The sequence below is a fragment of the Giraffa tippelskirchi genome, chromosome X (assembly GCF_054371585.1).
Source record: "Giraffa tippelskirchi isolate mGirTip1 chromosome X, T2T-mGirTip1v1.2.pri, whole genome shotgun sequence".
NCBI lineage: Eukaryota > Metazoa > Chordata > Mammalia > Artiodactyla > Giraffidae > Giraffa > Giraffa tippelskirchi.
The window spans coordinates 105,051,343-105,074,345 of NC_137289.1; the positions used below are offsets into that span (position 1 = coordinate 105,051,343).

Genomic DNA, 23,003 nt, shown 5'->3' on the forward strand with positions numbered 1-23,003 from the left:
GTGGTGATACTCCTTTTTCATTCCCAATATTAATTTATTTATAACTTCTCACCTTAATCCAGTCGGGTATTGAGCTAATTTAAATAGGAGCTTCATTCCTAGGACTGATAATGATCTATTTCAGTTCACACTTACTCCAGTTAAAATCTTGGAGTTTTTATAAAGATCTCTCTGCATTGGCATGCCCTGAACTTTCAACAACCACCTTAAGACTGATGAAATCTCTGAGTAACAGCTCTCACTTGTAGACTGTGCAGAATGGTGATCACTTTGAGAGGAAAGCAGCCTTTCCGGGCTTCCTTCTGCTTCTTGGTCTTAGCTGTACAGTCTTAATGCTTGTGGTTCTATGATGCCTTCGAACAGTTGCTTTCCCATTTTTCCAGTTGTTTTCCATGTACTAGTTGGTCCAAAACAAGTAATTAATCTTTTGCTAGAATTTCTTCTTACATGATGTTAATATTATGCCTCAATTTTATTGAGCAAACTAAATAAAAATTCTTCTCCAATGAATAAAGATCACATTTTTGTAGTCTTCGGTTGCACATACTAAATAAAAATACTTTGATGTCTTTTTATTCAAAGGAATCCTTTTTTACACGAATCAAGCTTTGTCACACTTTGTCAAAGCTTCACCTAACAGAATTATCTAGTGGGAAGGATGTCGGCTTTGGTGCAGATACCACAAGAGGTACTTTCAACATCCATTCTTAACTCCTTCTGACTTTTCTTTTAACAGATATTGGAAGTTAAGAAATAAAACCCCTCAATTTTATCACCTATCTTATATCAAGAGTTGGAGTTCTGTCTAGTAATGATTAAGTGGAATTACATGGAGAGGGCATCTTTCTCAAATAAAAAAAAGAAAAACCTGGGAAGGAGAAATATTTTTACTATTAACCTCTTTATCTTTCTTCTTTGTCCTTGCTTAGAATATAGATAATATCTTGTAGGAGCCCAGTCATCTTGTAAGAAGGAGGAAAGAAGCATGAGAGCAAACTAAGAAGTGGTTAAATAGTAACAGTCTGTATCCTTGACAGGATCATTGAGCCACTGTGTCAGTTCCAGACTGGCTATCATCAGACTCCTTATTAAATGCGCTAACTAAACATCTTGTTTTCTTAGGCCATTGTGAGTCAGCTTCCTGTTCTTTGCAGCTGAAAATATTTCTAACTAATAAGAGTTTGAAATTAAGAGTAACTTGGTTCTAATTCTAATGTGACCAGAGAGAAATGTCTATATTAAAAAATAATTGTATTTCTGTATACCAGCAAAGACATTTAGAAAATGAAATTAAAACAATTTATCCCAGACTTCCCTGGTGGCAGAGTGGATAAGAATCCACCTGCCAATGCAGGGGACATGGGTTTGATCCCTGGTCTGGAAAGATTCCAAATGCCATGGAGCAACAAACCCCGTGTGCTACAACTACTGAGCCTGCACTTAAAAGCTCATGAGCTGCAACTTCCGAGACTGCGTGCTGCAACTACTGGAGCCCACATGCCCTAGAACCCACATACCACAACTACTGAGCCCAATACTGAAGCCTGAATACCTAGAGCCTGTGTTCTGCAACAAGAGAAACCACTGCAATGAGAAGCCTGTAGACTGCAAGAAAGAGTAGCCCTGGCTCACCACAGCTAGAGAAAACCCCCACAAAGCAATAAAGACCCAGTGCAACCAAAAAAAAAAAACAGTTTATCCCTAGTACCCAAATCTTGATCTTTAACTACCATTCCCACTAAGGGAACCAGAAATTTTTAGATCTATATCTTTTTATAGATCTGGACCTGAAAGAATATGTGATAAACATGAGTTATCTTCATGTGGTAGAAAAGACACACCTAAAGACTAACATCTAAAGGACACAGGAGGCATCATGAAGGGCCTTAACTGGCCACATTTGATCATTTGAGCACCAAGAAGAAAATGGCTGCAATTTGTTGTAGTACATTAAATAAATAAAAACCCATGAGTTCATAGTGATACTCCAAAAACAAACAAATGAAAAAAAGATGAAAGGAAAAGAGAAGAAAGGTCTTTGTCATTGTCTTTGTATAGGTTCTGAGTTAACAGAGATGGAGAGTTGCATACAAAAGATTTGTTGGGGAGAAACATCTGTAAGAAGTTGAGGAGGATAGGATTGACAAAAGGAGAATTTACCCTCAATGCAACTGCAACTGAGGACTCAGGCTAACAGGGAGGTCTGGAGCTGGGATGGCCCTTCAGAGTTGTTCAACATTGAGGACTTGACCTTTGTATTCCTGCATAAGACACTCATTTAATACTACCTGCTCCCTGGGCCGGAGAAGGCAATGGCACCCCACTCCAGTACCCTTGCCTGGAAAATCCCATGGACGGAGGAGCCTGGTAGGCTACAGTCCGTGGGGTCGCTGAGAGTCGGACACGACTGAGCGACTTCACTTTCACTTTTCCCTTTCATGCACTGGAGAAGGAAATGGCAACCCACTCCAGTATTCTTGCCTGGAGAATCCCAGGGATGGCGGAGCCTGGTGGGCTGCCGTCTATGGGGTCGCACAGAGTCAGACACGACTGAAGCGACTTAGCAGCAGCAGCAGCAGCAGCTCCCTGGGCAGAGGTGAGGAGGTGAAGGCATAACTTTGAGTAAGGTAGTCCCCTGTAGCTGAGGATAGTTCCTAATGAGGGATATAGCTATGAGATATAGCTGATTTTCCCAGAAGCTGGGGGATAATGTATTGGCCCTGAAAAAGAGATCTGAACAGAGCACCACAGTATTCACTACAGCAATTATTTATAGAAGAATACCACCCAATAAATATGGAAAGAATTAAACAATTCAGTTACTTATTACAAACTTTAAGGAATGTCATTGTGTGAGAGCAACACTATACTATCTGCATGTGCCCAGTGGCTTTGAAGGGGGAACTTGATCTGATGTGAACGGAAGTCACATCTTTCCCCAGGGTGCACAGCCAATTATCACCTTGGTAGGAGATTGGGCAGGATATGGAGGAGCTAGGACATGAGGTAGATATAAGCTAAGGTTTCTACTCTGCTCAGTTGCCATCCCTGCCCTTTCTGGGTTGGGCCTGGATCTCAAGTTGCTGGAGTAGAAGCACCGAGAGTCAAGTCCCAATGCCTCCATTCCCTTTAAGTGTGTGCTCTCCCTACTCCAAGTACCAGCACCCTCGCCTTAGAGGTGGGGGGAACAGTTGTGAAGCAAGAGAGGCTGATGCAGGTGCTGGGCATAGGTTGGGGTGTAAGCTGTGGGGGTCAGGCCACAGTCAGTGACCCTGACCACTTTCAATGCCCTGCCTGTGTAAGCACCAGTAATGGCTGCCCCTACCCTGCTCAGATGCTGCTCCTGAACTGGGCCACCTTTATCCTCAGCTTCAGCAGCCCTTGCCCTAATGTGGAGCTGCTTCATAAAGCTGTCTCTCAGCTCAGGCTGGGGTGCACACCGGGGAGGTGGTGGAAAACTGACCAGTGACCCATGAAGATTCAATGTGCACTCTCCACTCTGTTTTAGGAGTAAATGTGTGTTCATTCCTCATGAGTGAAGTCCAGACTTCCCACAGCCCTCCTGTCAGTTCCATTAGCCCTCCAACCAGCCAAGGGAACTCATCTTTCTGATGTCAGACCCAAGGGCTAAGGCACCCAATTTGTGGCTTGAACTGTCACTCCCCAGGGAAGATCTCTACCTGTGTAATCCACTTCTTTTCCTGAGTCCCCTCCTGGGGGAACAGATCCCAAACTGATTACTTCTTTTCCCTTCCCATCTGATTCTGTATGGATCTTTCTTATAGTCTTGATTGTACAAGAGTCTTTCTGCCAGTCTCCTGTTAGTTTTCAGGGAGAATTGTTCCATGTGAAGATGTATTTTTGATATGTTCATAGGGGGAGGTGAGTTCTACCTCCTATTCCACCATCTTGGTCTCCTCCTCTGTCTTGGCATTTTGGGATTTGGCATTTTGATTATCAAAAATCAACTGACTATAAATGTAAGGGTTTATTTCTGGAGTCTTGATTCTGCACCATTATGTGTCCTTGTGACAATACCACACTGTCTTGATTGCTGTAGGTTTTTTATAATTTTTTGAAATGAAGTGAAAGTCCTTCATGTTTGTTCTTTCTCAAAAATTCTTTTGGTATTCTAGGCCTTATTAAGATAAATTTCTAGGGGGAAAAACCAGTTAGGTTTTTATAAAGATTGAGTTGAATCGATAGATATAGCTAACAGGTAACTGTTTTTCCTAATTTCATAGAGACAGAGTAAGTGAAGCAAAATGAGATGATAGAGGAATTCATTTCAACTGAAAGAAAAAACCCCTGAACAAATCTAATGAAACAGAAATAAACAATTTACCAGAAAAAATAATTCAAAGCATTGCTAGTAATAATGCTAACTGAATTAGGGAAAAGAATGTATAAACACAGTGAGAAACTTAACAAGGAAATAGAAAATATTAAAAAGATCCATTCAGAATTGAAGAACACAATAACTGAAATGAAAAACACACTAGAAGAAATTTACAGCAGACTAGGTTATACAGAAGAACACATAGGTGATCTGGAAGATAGGATTATAGAAATCACCCAATCAGAGCAGCAAAAAGAAAAGCAAATAAAAAATTAGAAAGAAATCTCTGGGACAATATTAAGCATGCCCATTTGCATTATGACCCCTGAAAGAAGAAGAGAAAGAGAAGGAGGTAAAAAAATGCGCTTGATGAAATTATGGCTGAAAACTTCCAAATTTGAAGAAGGAAACAGATATCCAGGTAAAGGAAGCAGGGAGTCCCAAATAAGATGAGCCCAAACAGACCTCACTGAGACATACTATAATTTAAAAAGTGAAAGTTAAAGATAGAGAATTCTAAAGGCAGCAAGAGAAAAAGAGTCATTTACAAGGGAACCCCAGTAAGTCAATGGCCTGATTTGTCTGCAGAAACCTTGCAGGCTAGAAGTGAGTGGCATAATATATTCAAAGTGCTGAAGGGAAAAGCCTGCAACATGGGATACTCTACTTGCAAAATTATCATTTAGAATTGATGAAGAGATAAAGAACTTCCAAGAGAAGCAAAAACTAAAAGAATTCATCAACACTAAACTGACCCTAAAAGAAATGTTAAAGGGTCTCCTCTCAGTGGAAAAGAAAAGGCTATATCAAGAAGCAAATATCTATAGGAAGAGCAAACTCCTGCTAGTAAAGGCAGATATTAAAGGCTGAGAATCAACCACTTAAATGAGCTAGTATAAATATTAAAAGACAAAAATTTGTAAAACAGCTGTAACTACAATAATAAGAGGATGAACATGAAGATGTAACATAGGACACCAAAAACACAAAATGTGGCAGAGGAGAGGGAGAAATGTATATCTTTTACAATGTGTTTCAATTTAAATAACTGCCAGTGTAAAACCAGTAGATAAATTTACAAGTCAACATATATGAACCCATGGTAAACACAAATCAAAACCTACAATAGATATGCAAAAACTAGAGAAAAGGAACTCAAACACACTAAAGGAAATCATCAAACTACAAGCAAATAAAAAAAAGAACAGAGAAGTACTCTAAAAACAACCAGAAAACAAGTAACAAAATGGTAATAAGAACGTACCTATCAGTAATCAATTTAAATGTCAATGGACTAAATGCCACAATCAAAAGACATAGGGTGGTTGATTGGATAAAAGAAAAAGACCCACCTATATGCTACTTACAAGAAACTTACTTCAGAGCTCAAGAAACACAAAGACTGAAAGAGTGGGAATGGGAAAAAATATTTTGTGCAAGTTGAAATGACAAAAAGCAGGTATAGCAATACTCAGACAAAATGGACTCTAAAATAAAGTCTGTAACAAAAGAGAAGGACACTATACAATGATAGAAGGATAAATAAAAAGAGAGGCTATAACACTCATTAATATATATGCACCTAGTACAGGAGCACCTGAATACATAAAGCAAATATTAACAGACATAAAGGAAGAAATTGTCAATAATATAATAGTAATAAGGGACTTTAACACTCCACTTATGTCTGGACATATCATCCAGACAGAAAATCAATAAAGAAATAGTAGTCTTTTATGACACATTAGGTCAGTTAGCCTTAATAGATACTTACAGGACATTCCACCCAAAAACAACAGAATACACATTCTTTTCAAGTCCATGTGGAATGTTCTCCAGGATAAATCACATGCTGGGGCACAAAACAAGTTTCAACAAATTTAACAGTATAGAAATCATATCAAACATTTTTTTCTGACCACAGTGGTATAAAACTAGAAATCAATTACAGGGAAAAAAGTAGAAAAAGCACAACCATGTGTAGACTAGCTAACATGCTACTAAAAAACCAGTGGATCAATGAAGAAGTTAAAGAGGAAATCAGAAAATACCTTGAGACAGATAAAAGTGGAAACACAACTTTCCAAAATCTATGGGATTCACTAAAAGCAGTTCTAAAAGGAAACTTTATAGCGATATAAGCCTACCTCAAGAAACAAAATTCTCAAATAGATACCCTAACCAACCACGTAAAGGAATTAGAAGAATCAAACAAAGCCCAAAGTCAACAGAAGGAAGGAATAATAAAGATCAGAGAGGAAATAAATAAAATAGAGATAAAAAATAGTAAAGATCAGTGAAATTAAGAGTTGGTTTTATGAAAAGACAAATAAATTGATAAATCTTTAGTCAGGCTCTTCCAAAAAAAAAAAAAAGAAAGAAAACCCAAATAAAAGAAAAGAAATAACAATTGATATCATAGGGATACAAAAAATAATAAGAGAATAATATGAATGGTTATATGCCAATAAATTGGGCAACCTAAAAGACACAGAAAAATTTCTAGAAACATAAAATCTTCCAAGGCTGAATCAGAAGAAATACACAATCTGAACAGACTGATCTCTAGTAGTAAAATTGAATTTGTAATACATTCTCAGCAAGCAGAAGTCCAGGGCTGGGTGGTTTCACAGGGGAGTTCTACCAAACATACAAAGAAGAGCTAATACTTGTCTTTCTCAAACTATTCCAAAAAAAAAAAAAAAACAGAAGAGGATGGAATACTTCCAAATTCATTCTATAAGGCCATTATTACTCTGATACCAAAACCAGATAAAGACATACAAGGAAGGAAATTATATGCCAATATCTTTGATGAAGGTAGGTGCAAAAGTCCTCACAAAATATTAACAAAATGAATTCAATAATGTATTAAGAGGTTCATATACCTTGATTTGGGGTCCCTGGTAGCTCAGCTGGTAAAGAATTTTACCTGGTAGATCAGCCTGCAATGCAGGAGACCCTGGTTTGATTCCTGGGTTGGGAAGAACCCCTGGAGAAGGAATAGGCTACCTATCCCAAAAATAGCCCAGTATTTTTGGGCTTCCCTGGTGGCTCAATTGGTAAAGAATCCGCCTACAATGCGGGAGACCTGTGTTTGATCCCTGGGTTGGGAATATCCTTGGAGGAGGGCATGGCAACCCACTTCAATATTCTTGCCTGAGAATCCCCAAGGACAGAGGAGCCCGGTGGGTTACAGTCCATGAAATCGCTAAGAGCTGAACACAACTGAGCAACTAAGCACAGCACAGCACATACCTTGATCAAGTGGGATATTCCGGGGTGGTTCAATATTTGTCTACAAGTAACAAATGTTGATGAAGATGAGGAGGAAAAGGAACTCTTGTACATCTATAGTGGGGATGTAAATTGTTGCAGCCACTATGGAAAATAAGTGTGGAGATCCCTCAAAAAACTAAAAATGAAACTATCATATGCTGCAACAATTCCACTTCTGGGTATATATCTGAAAAAACAAAGCCACTAATTTGAAAAAGTGCATTATTGATCACCTCAGTCATCATTGTTGTTGTTCAGTCTATAAGTCATGTCTGACTCTGTGACTCCATGGATTGTAACATGCCAGACTCCTCTGTCCTGCACTGCCTCCTGGATTTGCTCAAATTCATGTCCATTGAGTCAGTGATGCTATCATAGCAGCACTATTTACAATAGCCAAGATATGGTAGCAACCTATGTGTCCATCAATTGATGAATGGATGAAGAAGATATGGTATATGTACACAATGGAATATTACTCAGCCATAAAAATGAGTAAAATTCTGCTACTTGCATCAACGTGAATGGACCTTGAACATATTAAGCTTACTGAAATATGTCAGACAGAAAAATACAAATACTTTATGTTATCACTTATATGTGGATTCTAAAAAAATAAATGAATGAATATAATGAAATAGAAACAGACTTACAAGTGTAAAGGACAGACTAATGGTTACAATGGGTAGAGGGAATGGGGAGGGTTAAGATAGGGATATGGGATTAAGAGATGCAAATTACTATATATAGAATAAATAAGCAATAATGATATATTGTACAGCACAGGGAAATATAGCCATTATTATGTAATAACATTATTTTTAAAATTTTTTTTTTAAATTTATTTTAACTGGAGGATAATTGCTTTACAGTGTTGTCTTGGTTTCTGCCATACAACAACATGAATCAACCATAAGTATACATGTATCCCCTCCCTCTTGAGCCTACCACCCCTCTATCCCACCCCTCTAGGTCATCACAGAGCACCAGGCTAAGCTCCCTGTGTCATACAGCAACTTCCTGCTAGCTATCTGTTTATTTCAATGCTGCTCTCTCAATTCATTCTAAATTTTTTTTAATGTGGACCATTTTTAAAGTCTTTATTGCATTTGTTACAATATCATTTCTGTTTTATGTTTTGGTTTTTTGGCCACGAGGCATGTGGGATCTTAGCTCCCTGAACAGGGATTGAGACTGGAAGGTGAAGTGTTAACCACTGAATGGCCAGGGAAGTCCCTGTAATAACTTTAAATGGGGTATAACCTATAAAAAAATGGAACCACTGTGTTGTACACCTGAAGATAATAAATATTGAAATCAACTATACTTCAATAAAAAAGTACCAAGGCAATTCAATGGAGAAAGGATAGTCTTTTCAACAGGTGGTGCTGGGATAATTGGATATCCATATGCAAAAGGATAGATTTGTACCCTTAACTCACAACATACACAAAAATTCAGTCAAAATGGGTTGTAGACCTAAGTGTAAGTAAGTGCTAAAACTGTAAAACTTTTAAAGGAAAATGCAGGATAAAATCTTAGTGATGTTGGGTTAGGCAAAAATTTCTAATATATAACACCAAAAGCAAAATACATGAAAGATCAAATTAATAAATTGGACTTCACCAAAATTATAAAACTTTTGTGCTTCAAAGGACATTAAGAAATCGAAAAGACAATCCACAGACCAGAAAAAAATATTCTCAAATTTTATTTCTGGCAAATGACAGTGTCCAGAATGCAGGAAAACTTTTATAATTCAATAATAAAAAAAAGCAACTAAATTGAAAAGTGAGCAAAACTTTTGAATACACATTTCACCAAAGAAGACATACAAATGACCAATAAGCACATGAAAAGATGCTCAACATTCATTAATCTTTAGGGAAATACAAATAAAAACCACAATGACACACCACTTTATACCCATTAGAATGTTGGTAAGAATGTGGAGAAATTGGAACATTCAAGCATTGCTGGTGAGAATATAAAATGGGATAAACCACTTTGGAAAAAAAACAATTTGGCTGTTTCTTAAATAAGTTACCATAAATTCAGCAATTCTCTAGGTATCTCCTCAAGAGAAATGAAAACATAATATAGAAAGACTATATCTTTTTTTTTAAATAAATTTATTTATTTTAGTTGGGGGCTAATTACTTTACAATATTGTAGTAGTTTTTGCCATACATTGACATGAATCAGCCATGGGTTTACATGTGTTCCCCTTCCTGGACCCCCCTCCCACCTCCCTCCCCATCCCATCCCTCTGGGTCATCCCATTGCCCCAGTCCTGAGCATTTGTCTCATGCATCGAAGATGGAATGGTGTTCTGTTTCACATATGATAATATACATGTTTCAATGCTATTCTCCCAGAACATCCCACCCTCACCTTCTCCCTCAGAGTCCATAAGACTGTTCTATGCATCTATGTCTCTTAACCTCGAATAGCCAAAGCAATCTTGAGAAAGAAGAATGGAACTGGAGGAATCAACCTGCCTGACTTCAGGCTCTACTACAAAGCCACAGTCATCAAGACAGTATGGTACTGGCACAAAGACAGAAATATAGATCAATGGAACAAAATAGAAAGCCCAGAGATCAACCCACGCACCTATGGACACCTTATCTTCGACGAAGGAGGCAAGAATATACAATGGACAAAAGACAATCTCTTTAACAAGTGGTGCTGGGAAAACTGGTCAACCACTTGTAAAAGAATGAAACTAGAACACTTCCTAACACCATACACAAAAATAAACTCAAAATGGATTAAAGATCTAAACTTAAGACCAGAAACTATAAAACTCCTAGAGGAAAACATAGGCAAAACACTCTCCGACATAAATCCCAGCAGGATCCTCCATGACCCACCTCCCAGAATATTGGAAATAAAAGCAAAAATAAACAAATGGGACCTAATTAAAATTAAAAGCTTTTGCACAACAAAGGAAACTATAAGCAAGGTGAAAAGACAGCCTTCAGAATGGGAGAAAATAATAGCAAATGAAGCAACAGAAAGACTATATCTTGACCTCCAATGTCCATAGCAACATTATTCATAATAGCGAAAAAGTGGGAAAAATTCAAATGTCCATAAACTTATATATGAATACAAAATGAAGTACATATACATGTGATAACATGATAAACCTCAAAAACATGCTAAAAGGAAGAAGCCAGAAACAACATATATTGTATGATTTAATTTTTTGTATAATTTTTTGCCATGCTGCATGGCACGTGTGATCTTAGTTCCCCAACCAGTGATCAAACCTGCACTGTCTGCATTGGCAGTACAGAGTCTTAACCACTGGACCACCAGGGAAGTCCCTGCATGATTCCATTTATATGAAATGTCCAAAAGAGGCAAATATATAGGGATGAAAAACAGTTTAATGGTTGCTTAGAGGGAGGAATTGGAGTGGGTCTTGCAAACATCATGCAGGATCATTTTGTAGTGATGGAAATATTCTTAAACTAGTGTGGCTGGTCTCCCAGTTCTATAAATTTACTAGGAGTCATTGAACTGTACATGTAAAATGGGTGAATTTGTGGCATATAAATTATTCATCAATAAGCCTATTTTTAAAAAAGTCAAAGCAGGCATGGTTCTTACCCACAAGGTACGAGGTGCCTGACATTTAGCTGAGGAGACAGATCTGCAAATGTAGTATTTTAAGCTAATTTCATTTATAGAAGTATATTCAATGTGCTTGAATTGAATTATGTTTCATGCTTGATCTTAAAATTAAAAATTCTTCTTGGAAAATGTGGATTCAAGTAATATTAATAGTATCCTGAACTCTCTTCTCATTATGGAGCAGTCTCTCTCCAAATATATATCCCATTATAATAGTATAGGGAAAGACAGAATGGAAAGGCTATATGCAGTCGTTACTTTTGAGTAGTTTATGTATAAGTCCATAAATAGAAGTTTTCCTAGTCATTCTCTTTGTCTCTTTCTTTGTCTCTGTTTTCTCTTCCAGGTGGAAGATACTGAAATTATTGGCTTGAGATAAATCAGTTCAGTTCAGCCACTCAGTCATGTTCGACTCTTTGTGACCCCATGGACTGCAGCATGCCAGGCTTCCCTGTCCATCACCAAATCCCAGAGCTTGCTCAAACTCATGTCCATCGAGTTGGTGATGCCATCCAATCATCTCATCCTCTGTCATCCTCCTCTTGTCCTGCCTTCAATCTTTCCCAGCATCAGGGTCTTTTCCAGTGAGTCAGTTCTTCACGTCAGGTGGCCTGATGTGAAGTTTCAGCTTCAGCATCAGTCTTTCCAATGAATATTCAGGACTGATTTCCTTTAGGATGGACTGGTTGAATCTCCTTGGAGTCCAAGGGACTCTCAAGAGTCTTCTCCAACACCACAGTTCAAAAGCATCAATTCTTCAGTGCTCAGCTTTCTTTATGATCCAACTCTCACATCCATACATGACTACTGGAAAAACCATAGCTTTGACCATATGGATCTTTGTCGATAAAGTAATGTCTCTGCTTTATAATACATGCTGTCTAGGTTTGTCATAGCTTTCCTTCCAAGGAGCAAGTGTGTATATGTGTTAATCTAAAATGCCTAATTTTTCAATTTTTGTCATTGGATTTTATCAGGAACATAGAAAAGGAGAAGCTCCTTACCCAAGCTGCTGCTGCTACTGCTACTGCTGCTAACTCGCTTCAGTCGTGTCTGACTCTGTGCGACCCCATAGAAGGCAGCCCATCAGGCTCCTCTGTCCCTGGGGTTCTCCAGGCAAGAATACTGGAGTGGGTTGCCATTTCCTTCTCCAGTGCATGCTAAGTCGCTTTAGTTGTGTCCGACTCTGTGCGACCCCGTGGACAGTAGCCCACCAGGGTCCTCTGTCCACGGGATTCTCCAGGCAAGAATAATGGAATGGCTTACCATTTCCTTCTCCCCCTTTACCCAAGACTGTAGCATTATCGTCCACAGTTCTAAATTTCACAGTTCTACTGATGTTGCACTTTCATGTGATTGAGGGATGCAAAGGATGAACTGTGGCCACATGGGGGCAGCAGACACTTGGCTTTTCTAGCTTGCTCTCCTGGAACTGTGATAAATGAACATATAGATTCTCTGATCTAAATGCCTTTTCCAGACTGCCCAACTAAGAGAAATGACTACCCTTAAAATACTAAAAACAGAAACTTCACGTGTTAATTAGAGGTTGGGCAAGAGCTTGCTTTTATTTTTTTAATGATTTTTTTCAGAGGTCACTGAGAGCAAAGGACTGTTTTTAACTCATTGGATATCCTCAGGGCAATCATAGTACCTGGCATCTAGTGAGAACTCAATAAATGTTTGGTTTTCATTAGTGTTTTTAGAGGGTAACTGCTCCAGCCCACCAAAGCATAATCTCTAAGCTCTCAGTCCGCTGCATACAGAGGTGGCTGTATCTCTTTATTTAAGGGTGTTCACACTGTCTAGCAGATCTGCATAGCTTCTACAGTTGTATTGTTGTGAATCTACACATAATTCAGTCCCAGGATTCTCAATTAACCTTATAAAAATCAGTGATTCTGGGGCAAGAATATGGTGCCGGGGCAAGAACTACAGTTGGTGGTCTGAGGTGGGAGGACCAAGGTTGCATTTCTGTGGGTCATCCTGCCTGTCCCCCTACCAGCCATAAACACCAGGGCCTCCTGGATGAGCGGAGACACTTATGCCTGCCCTGCCAGCTGCCTTAGCTGTTTCACTGGCTGTATGCCATTTGTTTCACCCATTTGTTGAATGCCTACTCTTCCTTAGGTGCTCCTCACACATATCTCATTACATATTTCTCTACATTGTAGGAGAAGGCAATGGCACCCCACTCCAGTACTCTTGCCTGGAAAAACCCATGGACGGAGGAGCCTGGTAGGCTGCAGTCCATGGGGTCGCTAAGAGTCAGACACAACTGAGTGACTTCACTTTCACTTTTCACTTTCATGCATTGGAGGAGGAAATGGCAACCCACTCCAGTGTTCTTGTCTGGAGAATCCCAGGGACGGGGAAGCCTGGTGGGCTGCTGTCTATGGGGTCACACAGAGTTGGACACGACTGAAGCGACTTAGCAGCTACATTGTAGGAAAGCTGATTCACACCTATTTTTACAGGTGCTACTCCTTCTGCATGGAATACACTTTCCTTTTTCTCAATCTAATTCCTGTGTGTCTTTACCATCCAGCTAAAGTTATACCCTATTCTAGAAACCCTGGTACATTTTTGTTTGGCTATACCAATCAGCTTACTTCCCAGATGAGGGATCAAACCTGGGCCTTTAGTAGTGAGAGTGTGGAGTCCTAACCTCTGGACTGCCAGGGAATTCCCAACCCTGGTACAGTTTAGATATGGCCACAATGGACTCTCATAGCACTGGGTCTTAACCTGAGCACAGTGCTAGATCACAGGCTCACTCATTGTCTTCTTCTCCTATGAGACCATAGACTTGCTGAGGCCAGAGTCCTGCCTCATTTGGCTTGGCTTTGCCAGAGTCTATCAGAGTTTCTGCCACCTTGGAGCTGTTCCATACATGTTTGTGGAATGAGTAACTGAATCAATCCACTTATCACTGAATGAGATGTTTCCCTTCCTTTCCTTTCTCCAATTAAAATGCCTTGATATTTTAGAAAAATCTTCCTTAAGAAATTATTTTTAAAACAAGCAGTCAGCTTTTACCTCCTACACAAGGAACATCAGGAAATACCAATGAACTGTAATTTACAAGTGGGACTTGCTGAAGGACGAAGCTTGTAGTGTGAACCTCTCCACATCCCAGGTTCTGTGCAGTACTATGGTGATGTGGGCCAAGTTCCAGGCTTGAAGTCCTGGGAGATACCCCACATCAGGCTTCCAGGAGTCTCTCAGTGTTCTAAGGATGCTATTTGTCAATTCTCACAGCATCTCTGAATGATTAGCAGGAGAAATGAAGAATTTCTTACTTTCCTTCTCCCTCTCTCCTCTTTCCCTTCTTACACTTGGAGAGTTACAACACAGAAAGACCTAAGTAAATTGCCCAGCATCACTTAAAAGAGAACGGTCAAGCCAGGACACACTCTAGTGTTCATTCTGCAAAGCTGTGTTTCCTGTAACCGAACCAGGTCTGTGTTTTAATGAATTTGTGGCATATGGGCCATAATAATCAGAGTGCCTGGCATTTCCTGGAATTTATGATCAGGTGGGGGATAGGTTGTTTTCTACTTCTGAATGAATTCTCACATGCCTAGTTCTAGAGTCAAGAAACATGGCATACATGAGAATAGTTTCTGGAAAAAGTAAGGCTTTATTGTTTGCTTGTTCTGATGTCTGGACTCATATCTTCTCTTTATCTCCTCAAACCTCACCCCTACCTATGAACTACCATCACTATTTCTTCCCTGGCATTTTAATAGTCCATGGCAAAATATTGCCCCCAGAATCTGTGTCATGGGGGAAGAAAAATTATTTTGTTTGTTGTCTTCTCTGTGGACAGAGAAGTTCACAGTCCTTCAACCTACAGCTGTTGGACACTTGTGTATAGACAAAGAACTCTCCTAACTATTTTGATTTTGTGATTTCCAAAAAGCCTTGTCAAGTCAGGTAGCACTGAATATCTGTGAATTCCAAAATAGCCTGACAGTGCGCTCTGTGTTTCACAGTCTTCTGGAGCTTTCTTGAGGTTAAGAACAGTAACTGGATCCCGAGGATCTATTTGGTCCCACTTGCTGAGAAAGTTGCCATTGAGTATTTCTTGTGGCCATTTAATTCTCAGTAAAGGTCACCCCAGTTGCTGCTAGTGAGCTTAGGCAAATACCTGTGCTACTGATACTGATGTTTGTGTTATGTTCTTGAAGTGAATTGACGTTCCCCCTAAGCCTGACCTTCTCTTCTCCAGCAAATCTGTGGTTGCAATGATGGCAGTGATTTTTTTCCCTAAGAATTTCAAATTGAGTTTCTCAGGATTGCCTTTGAAAGATTTTCCCCTGATTTTTTTTTTCTTTCTTTCTAATATCTTATGTGAGCAGTTTTTACCAGCTTATAAGAACTCTTTAAAATGGAATCCCTGAGTATGTCTGTGAAATGAATTCTTTTCCAAGACAAACTGTCATGGGAGCTATTTAGAGACTATATCATTCTGTTTCAGAGCTGAATGATGCACTTTTCCATATTCTTAACTCAAACAACCAAAGCCTGCAAGTTTGCTGAATATTTCCAGACCCAGGCAGTTTGTCAGTGACCTGTATCTCTTCAGGATCTTCTCTCGCACCAACAGCCCTCCAGAAGCATCCTTGGAATTTCCAGAGTGAGTCCTCAGCATTTTGAAGCCACTGGCATGACCCTATGTTTACTGGAGTCCAGGGAAAGTCTTTTTCTCTGTGTTAAAGTTACTTCTGCCTTATACCTTGGTTAAAATATTTGGAATTCCTAAGCTAATATAATCAAGAGATTTCTAGGTTTCAAAGATCCCAGTTCAAATCTAAACATCAGGAAGGCTAGGAAGTAAGTCTCCTGGGTTTGGAATGCATTACAGATGTGCAAGTCTTGGGGTGTATGGGGTACACAAAGCCCGCCTCTCACTGGGGGGAGACAGAGGCTAGGGGAGAAAAGAGAAACACTCCTAGGGAACTCAATTCAGGCAGATACCCAGTATCTACATTGGATCTTGTTAGTTTGATGGGACAAGAGGATTCCCATGGCAATTCCCTGACGTTAATCAGCTGTGACGGGGAAAGTGATAGCCACATGATTCATGAATGTGTGTAACCAAACTGTCCCAGGCACGGTTCACGGGGTCACATAGAAACCAGTCTCTGAGGTCAGATTTCAGGCTGCTGCATGTGCTGTCCTCTAAGCAGATGGAAAGAGAAGCATAATAATAATACCCCCATCCATGATTCAACACTAGTTAAGAAGGAATTTGTTAGGGGTATAAGATGAAGTGGGTTTTTTTTCCTATCTTCTCCTAGGAGAAAAATAGAAAGCTCATAATTTTACTTGGATTTCATTGAAGGTGGACTGGTATTATTTAATTAATTTGGATCTTATAGGGCTTCTCATATTCACAGCTGACTTACCTGGTTTGTAAATTGGTTATTTTAAAACTTGAGCGATGCACATTCCATAGTTCAATGTGGGAAGAATTTAGAAGGGGAAAAAATGACCCATGGTGTAAGGCCATAGGCACGTCAAAATCTGAATCTGTACTAATTAAAATAACTTCCTCTTGAATCTCAGATTACCTTGGGAAAATGTATGATTTTCTGTACCAGCATTTCAAAACATTTACGCTTCCATAATGCCTGCTTGATTTAATTCCAAATGCATTACCTTCTACAGATAGAACATGAGAACAGGGATTGACTTTGTAAGTAGTGTAGATCAAATGAGGCCTAGTGACTTACCCAAGCTAAGAAGTGGCAAAGCCAAGACCAGAAAATCAGAATACAGGTCTTTATTTTCTGAGCAAGTTTCCCTTAGTTTTCATTCCCTTTGGCTGCCCAAACAGTGTTAAATTTTGAGGTGATATGTTTATTAATTGGATTCTACTTCAGTCATTCAGTCTTATATTTTACTCTTTTTTTTTTTTTTTTACAAATAGTACAGGAAAGAAATGTTGATATTACAGTTTCTGCTTTGTTATTTACAGGTTACATACACAAAGCACATACAAAATTGAAGTCACTTTAGTGTGTCTTTATAGTGTTAGGTTTAGGAATCTTAGTAGAATAAACGTGTTTATAAATGTTCTTTGATTTTTTTTTTTTTTTTTAGTAAACCTAGTGTTATTATAAGAAAGTGTTCTTCAAGCCAGTAGTCAAAAACCTTGCTTTCCTATAAGCATAGGCTTAGAATAAGCTGAAACCAGATTGAGGCAGGCTTATCAACTGAGGTTCGGGAGGCATCACTGATCTAATTTTAACACATTTATATTTTGCAGTTAAGTTAGTAAATTCATTACTTTAAAATGGATTCTATTAAGAGTGATATATTAAACAATGAGATTTTTTTAATCCAACATAAGTTTTGCCCTGTATTTTCAACTAGTCCCATAGTTGGTAGGGAAAGGCCCCGGTTTATAATGATACAGTTGCTTTTACCTTTTGTTTATTTTTGAATTTTCTTTTCAAGTAATACTATTATATTTTTGCTTGTAGAGAAATTGTGGAATGCATCTTATCCTTTTTCAGATAATGAAAGTCCTACAGATGTTCTATGACTATGTTCAAATACTAGTTCCTTTGTGAGGCATTATTGATTTCTACCCTTGCACAGATACCAGAATAGATTCCTTCCTCGTCAGTATTTTCAAGGTTGTTTTATTACACATCTATTCTGGTACTTAATTTAAATTTCCTGTCTGAGTTCATTTATTTGTTGAGCCCCTACTATGTACTAGGTACTGGTCTAGGCCTGGGAATAGAACAGTGAATGAAATAGACTGAAGTGAGTGAAATAGACAAAGTCTCCAATATCATGGAGATTATATTCTAGTGAATAAATGAATAACCATTGAGAGGAAGACAAAACAAGGTAAGAGTTAGGAAGTATTGGAAAGAAATGGGTTATGATTTTTTATTGGGTGATTAGGGAATGCTTTGGTGAGGAGGTCACATTTGGGCAAAAATCTTAAGGAAGGGAGGAAGTGAGCCATGCAAATATTTTGAGTAAGAGCATTCTAAGCAGAGGGAAGAAAGGCCCTAAGGCAGGACTGTGCTTGGCATATTTGAAGAAGGACAAGGAGGACAGAGACATAGAGAGAATGAGGGGGAAAACAGGAGAGAAAATCGGCCTATGGAAAGGACTTGGCTTTCTACTCTGGTGAGATGTGAAGCCACTGGAAGGTGTTGAGCTGAGCAGTGACAGGGCTGCAGTGTTGAGAATAGACTGTTGGCAGGTGAAGGGTGAAGAGGAGATGACGGTGGCTTGCCCTGGGAAATAGTGAGAAAGGGTTGTCTTCTGGATATATTTTGTGGGTAGAGCAAAATTGCAGAATTGGTGGATTGGACATGAGGAAACTGAAAGTCACTCAATCGTGTCTGACCCTGCAACCCCATGGACTGTAGCCCACCAGGCTCCTCTGTCCATGGAATTCTCCAGGCAAAAATACTGGAGTGGGTTGCCATTCCCTTCTCCAGTGGATCTTCCCAACCCAAGGATTGAACCCGGGTCTCCTGCACTGCAGGCAGATTCTTTACCCTCTGAGCCACCAGGGATTGGACATGGAGTATCAGAAATAAACAATGACTCCAATATTTCTGCCTGGAACAGCTGGAAATACAGAATTGTCAAATCCCAAGATGGGGAATGTGGTGCAAGGAGCAGGTGAGTGGGGCAAGATCAGGAGTTTTGTTTTGGGTGTATTAGCTATTTTTTACTTTAAAAATAATTTTTAATATCATATTCCAACAGAAAAGTGCTCATTTTAAACATTTTTGAATTGGAAGATAATTGCTTTACAATTTGTATTAGTTTCTACTGTACAACAATGTGAATCAGCCATAAGTATAGATATATCCCTTCCCTCTTCAGCCTCTCTTGTACTCCTCCCCTTCGCCACACCCTTCTAGGTTATCACAGAGCACTGAGTTGAGCATGCTCATTGAATTTTTACAAAGCGACTGCACCAGTAACCTGCAAGTGGATCAAGGAATAAAGCACTATAGTAGACACTTAAGTAGAGATTTCAAGTAGGCATTTGGATATACAAGCCTGTAGTCCAGAGGAGAAATAAATTTGAGATTTATCAGCATTATAGATAGTAGTTAAAGGCATGAAACAAGATGAAATCACCAAGGAAGTAGATGTGGATAGAGAGAAGAGGTTTGAGGACTAAGCTTTGGGAACATCCAACCTTTAATGACTGAGGAGATGAAGTGTACATGAATGGTCAGTCGTGTCCAACTCTTTGCGATCCCATGGACTATAGCCCACCAGGCTCCTCTGTCTGAAAGAAAAGCATAATGAAAATAGATACAGGGGTTCTGATTTGTTTAGGAAAGGCATCTCTGAGGAAGTAGTATTTTAGTCGAAGGTTGAAGGATAGAAAAGAATTATCCAAGATAAAATTTGGGGGAAGTATTAGTTTGATAAGACTGCCATAACAAAATACTGTAAGCTGGGTGGCTTAAAACAACAGAATTTTATTCTCTTGCAGTTCTGGAAGTTAGAAGTTAGAAATCTAGGTGCAGCAAAGCCAGGCTCTGTCTGAAATCTCTAGGAACGAATCCTTTCTTGCCTCTTCCAGCTTCTGGTAGCCCCAGGCACTCATAGGCATGTGGCAGCATAACTCCAGTCTCTGCCCCTGTCTTCACATAGCCTTCTCTGTGTTAGTCTCTGTCTCCTCTCCTCTTATACAGATGTCAACTATTGGATTTAGGGCCCACTTTAAATCCAGCATAATTTTCTCTCGAGATCCTTAACTACAAAGCTTCTATTTCCAGAGAAGGTCACATTCTGAGGTTCTGAGTAGACATGAATTTGGGGGGAACACTATTAAACCCACTACAGGGGAGGACCAGAAGGAATAATATGTCTAAAGCAGTCATGTGTGGGTGTTGACTCAAACCCACTCTCAAGAGCTGATTAATTATCAGCACTTTTGTAATTTGGTTAATTTTACATTAGTGACTTAAAATTGGCCATGATAGGAGTATTTACACCACGAAAATTGTCAAATAGTACAAATGAGATTTGTTTATTTTTCTTCTGGAGAGGCAGTTATTAGCACTCACCAGTGCACTGCTGGTTTAAAGGCCTTGAATCTAAAAATAGATGTGTCTCACTAATTATTAGAGAAATGCAAATTAAAACTACAATGAGGTATCACCTCACAAAGATCAGAATGGCCATCACCAGAAAGTCTGCAAATAATAAACATTGGAGAGGGTGTAGAGAAAAGGGAACCCTCCTACACTGTTGGTAGGAATGTAAATTGGTACAGCCAATTCTCAAAAAACTAAAAGTAGAGCTACCATATGATCCAGCAATCTTGCTTCTGGGCATATATCTGGAAAAGACTAAAACTCTAATTCAAAAAGATACATGCACCCCAGTGTTTATAGCAGCACTGTTTGCAATAGCCAAACCATGGAAACAAACTAAATGTCCATTGACAGATGAATGGCTAAAGAAAATACAGTACATATACAATGGAATATTACTCAACCATAAAAAGGAATGAAATAATGCCATTTGCCGCAACATAGATGGACCTAGAGATTATTATACTAAGTGAAGTAAATCAGAGAAAGACAAATATCATATGATATCACTTATATATAGAATCTAAGTTCAGTTCAGTCACTCAGTTGTGTCCGACTCTTTGGGACCCCATGAATCGCAGCATGCCAGGCCCCCCTGTCCATCACCAACTCCCAGAGTTTACCCAAACTCATGTCCATCGAGTTGGTGATGCCATCCAGCCATCTCATCCTCTGTCATTCCTTTCTTCTCCTGCCCCCAATCTTTCCCAGCATCAGGGTCTTTTCCAATGAGTCAACTCTTCGCATGAGGTGGCCAAAGTATTGGAGTTTCAGCTTCAACATCAGTCCTTCCAATGAACACCCAGGACTGATCTCCTTTAGGATGGACTGGTTGGATCTCCTTGCAGTCCAAGGGACTCTCAAGAGTCTTCTCCAACACCACACTTCAAAAACATCAATTCTTCAGTGCTCCACTTTCTTCACAGTCCAACTCTCACATCCATACATGACTACTGGAAAAACCATAGCCCTGACTAGACGGACCTTTGTTGGCAAAGTAATGTCTCTGCTTTTTAATATGCTGTCTAGGTTGGTCATAACTTTCCTTCCAAGGAGTAAGCGTCTTTTAATTTCATGGCTGCAGTCACCATCTGCAGTGATTTTGAAGCCCAAAATAATTAAATCTGACACTGTTTCCACTGTTTCCCCATCCATTTCCCATGAAGTGATGGGACCAGATGCCATGATCTTAGTTTTCTGAATGTTGAGCTTTAAGCCAACTTTTTCACTCTCCTCTCTCACTTTCATCAAGAGGCTTTTTAGTTCCTCTTCACTTTCTACCATAAGGGTGGTGTCATCTGCATATCTGAGGTTATTGATATTTCTCCCAGCAATCTTGATTCCAGCTTGTGCTTCTTCCAGCCCAGCGTTTCTCGTGATGTACTCTGCATATATAGAGTCTAAAAAAGGATACAAATGAACTTATTTACAAAATAAAAATAGACTCAGAAACATAGAAAACTAACTTAAAGTTACCAAAGGGGAAAGGGATTAATATATACACACTACTATATATATAAAATAGATAAACAAGGACCTGCTGTATAGCACAGGAAATTATATTCAATTTCTTATAATAACCTATAATGGAAAAAAATCTGAAAAAGATTCCATATATATATGCATGTGTGCTAAGTCACTTTATTTGTGTCTGACTCTTTGCAACCCAATGGACTGTAGCCCACCAGGCTCCTCTGTCCATGGGATTTTCCAGGCAATAATAGTAGAGTGGGTTGCCATGCTCTCCTCCAGGGGATCTTCTCGACCCTGGGATCAAACCCGTGTCTCCTTAGTCTCCTGCACTGGCATGTGGGTTCTTTACCACTGTGCCACTTTGCTGTATACCAGAAAGTAACACAACATTGTAAATCAACTATACTTCAATAAAACAAGACATGTGTCTACTATGGCTGGACCATAATGAAGTGTGGCTAGAAGGGGAGGTACAGACCAAGTCATACAGGGCCTTGAAAACCACAGCAAGGATTTTGGATTTTAACCCAAGTACAACTGGGGACTATCTGAAAGTTTAAATCAGGGGAGTTGAGGTGTCAGGTATGTGTTATTGTTCTAGTTGTTTATATACCAGTCTTTCCTATCAGAGAACAAGCTCCTTTTTTTTTTCTCTAAAGAGTTCAGTCTTCTTGAGAGAGATTTCATCTTCATTGTTTTTTGTATCTCCTACAAAAGTTTGCACATAATAGACATGTTATAAATGCTGGTTGATCTAAAAGGAGTTTTATAAATACCACGTGCATGGGTGCACGCTCAGTCGCTTCAGTCATGTCCAACTGTATGTGACCCTATGGGCTGTAGTTCACCAGGCTCCTCTGTCCATGGGATTCTTCAGGCAAGAATACTGGAGTTGGTTGCTATTTCCTCCTCCAGGGGATCTTCCCATCTCAGGGATCGAACCTTCATCTCCTGCATCTCCTGCATTGCAGGCAGATTCTTTACTTCTGAGCCTCTGGGGAAGCCCCTATAAATACTGCACAGATTGGTAAAAACATTGGTTAATGAAGCCAGCAGACATGATCAAACAGAAGTATATCATGGGAGAATCATAATACAGTTGTGTCGTTATTGTATGCCATCCATTTAGCAGACATGCACTTACAACTTACTGTCTACAGGCACTG

General features: G+C 39.3%; 1 long non-coding RNA gene across 1 annotated transcript in view; it reads left to right on the top strand.

The window, feature by feature from the left end:
- The window catches only part of LOC145536380 (uncharacterized), a 174,889-nt gene that overhangs the window by 28,487 nt on the left and 123,399 nt on the right, over window positions 1-23,003 (top strand). Inside the window, exon 3 of the long non-coding RNA XR_014075810.1 lies at window positions 15,747-15,905. This is a non-coding gene — a long non-coding RNA (uncharacterized LOC145536380). The remainder of the gene's footprint in view (window positions 1-15,746; window positions 15,906-23,003) is intronic.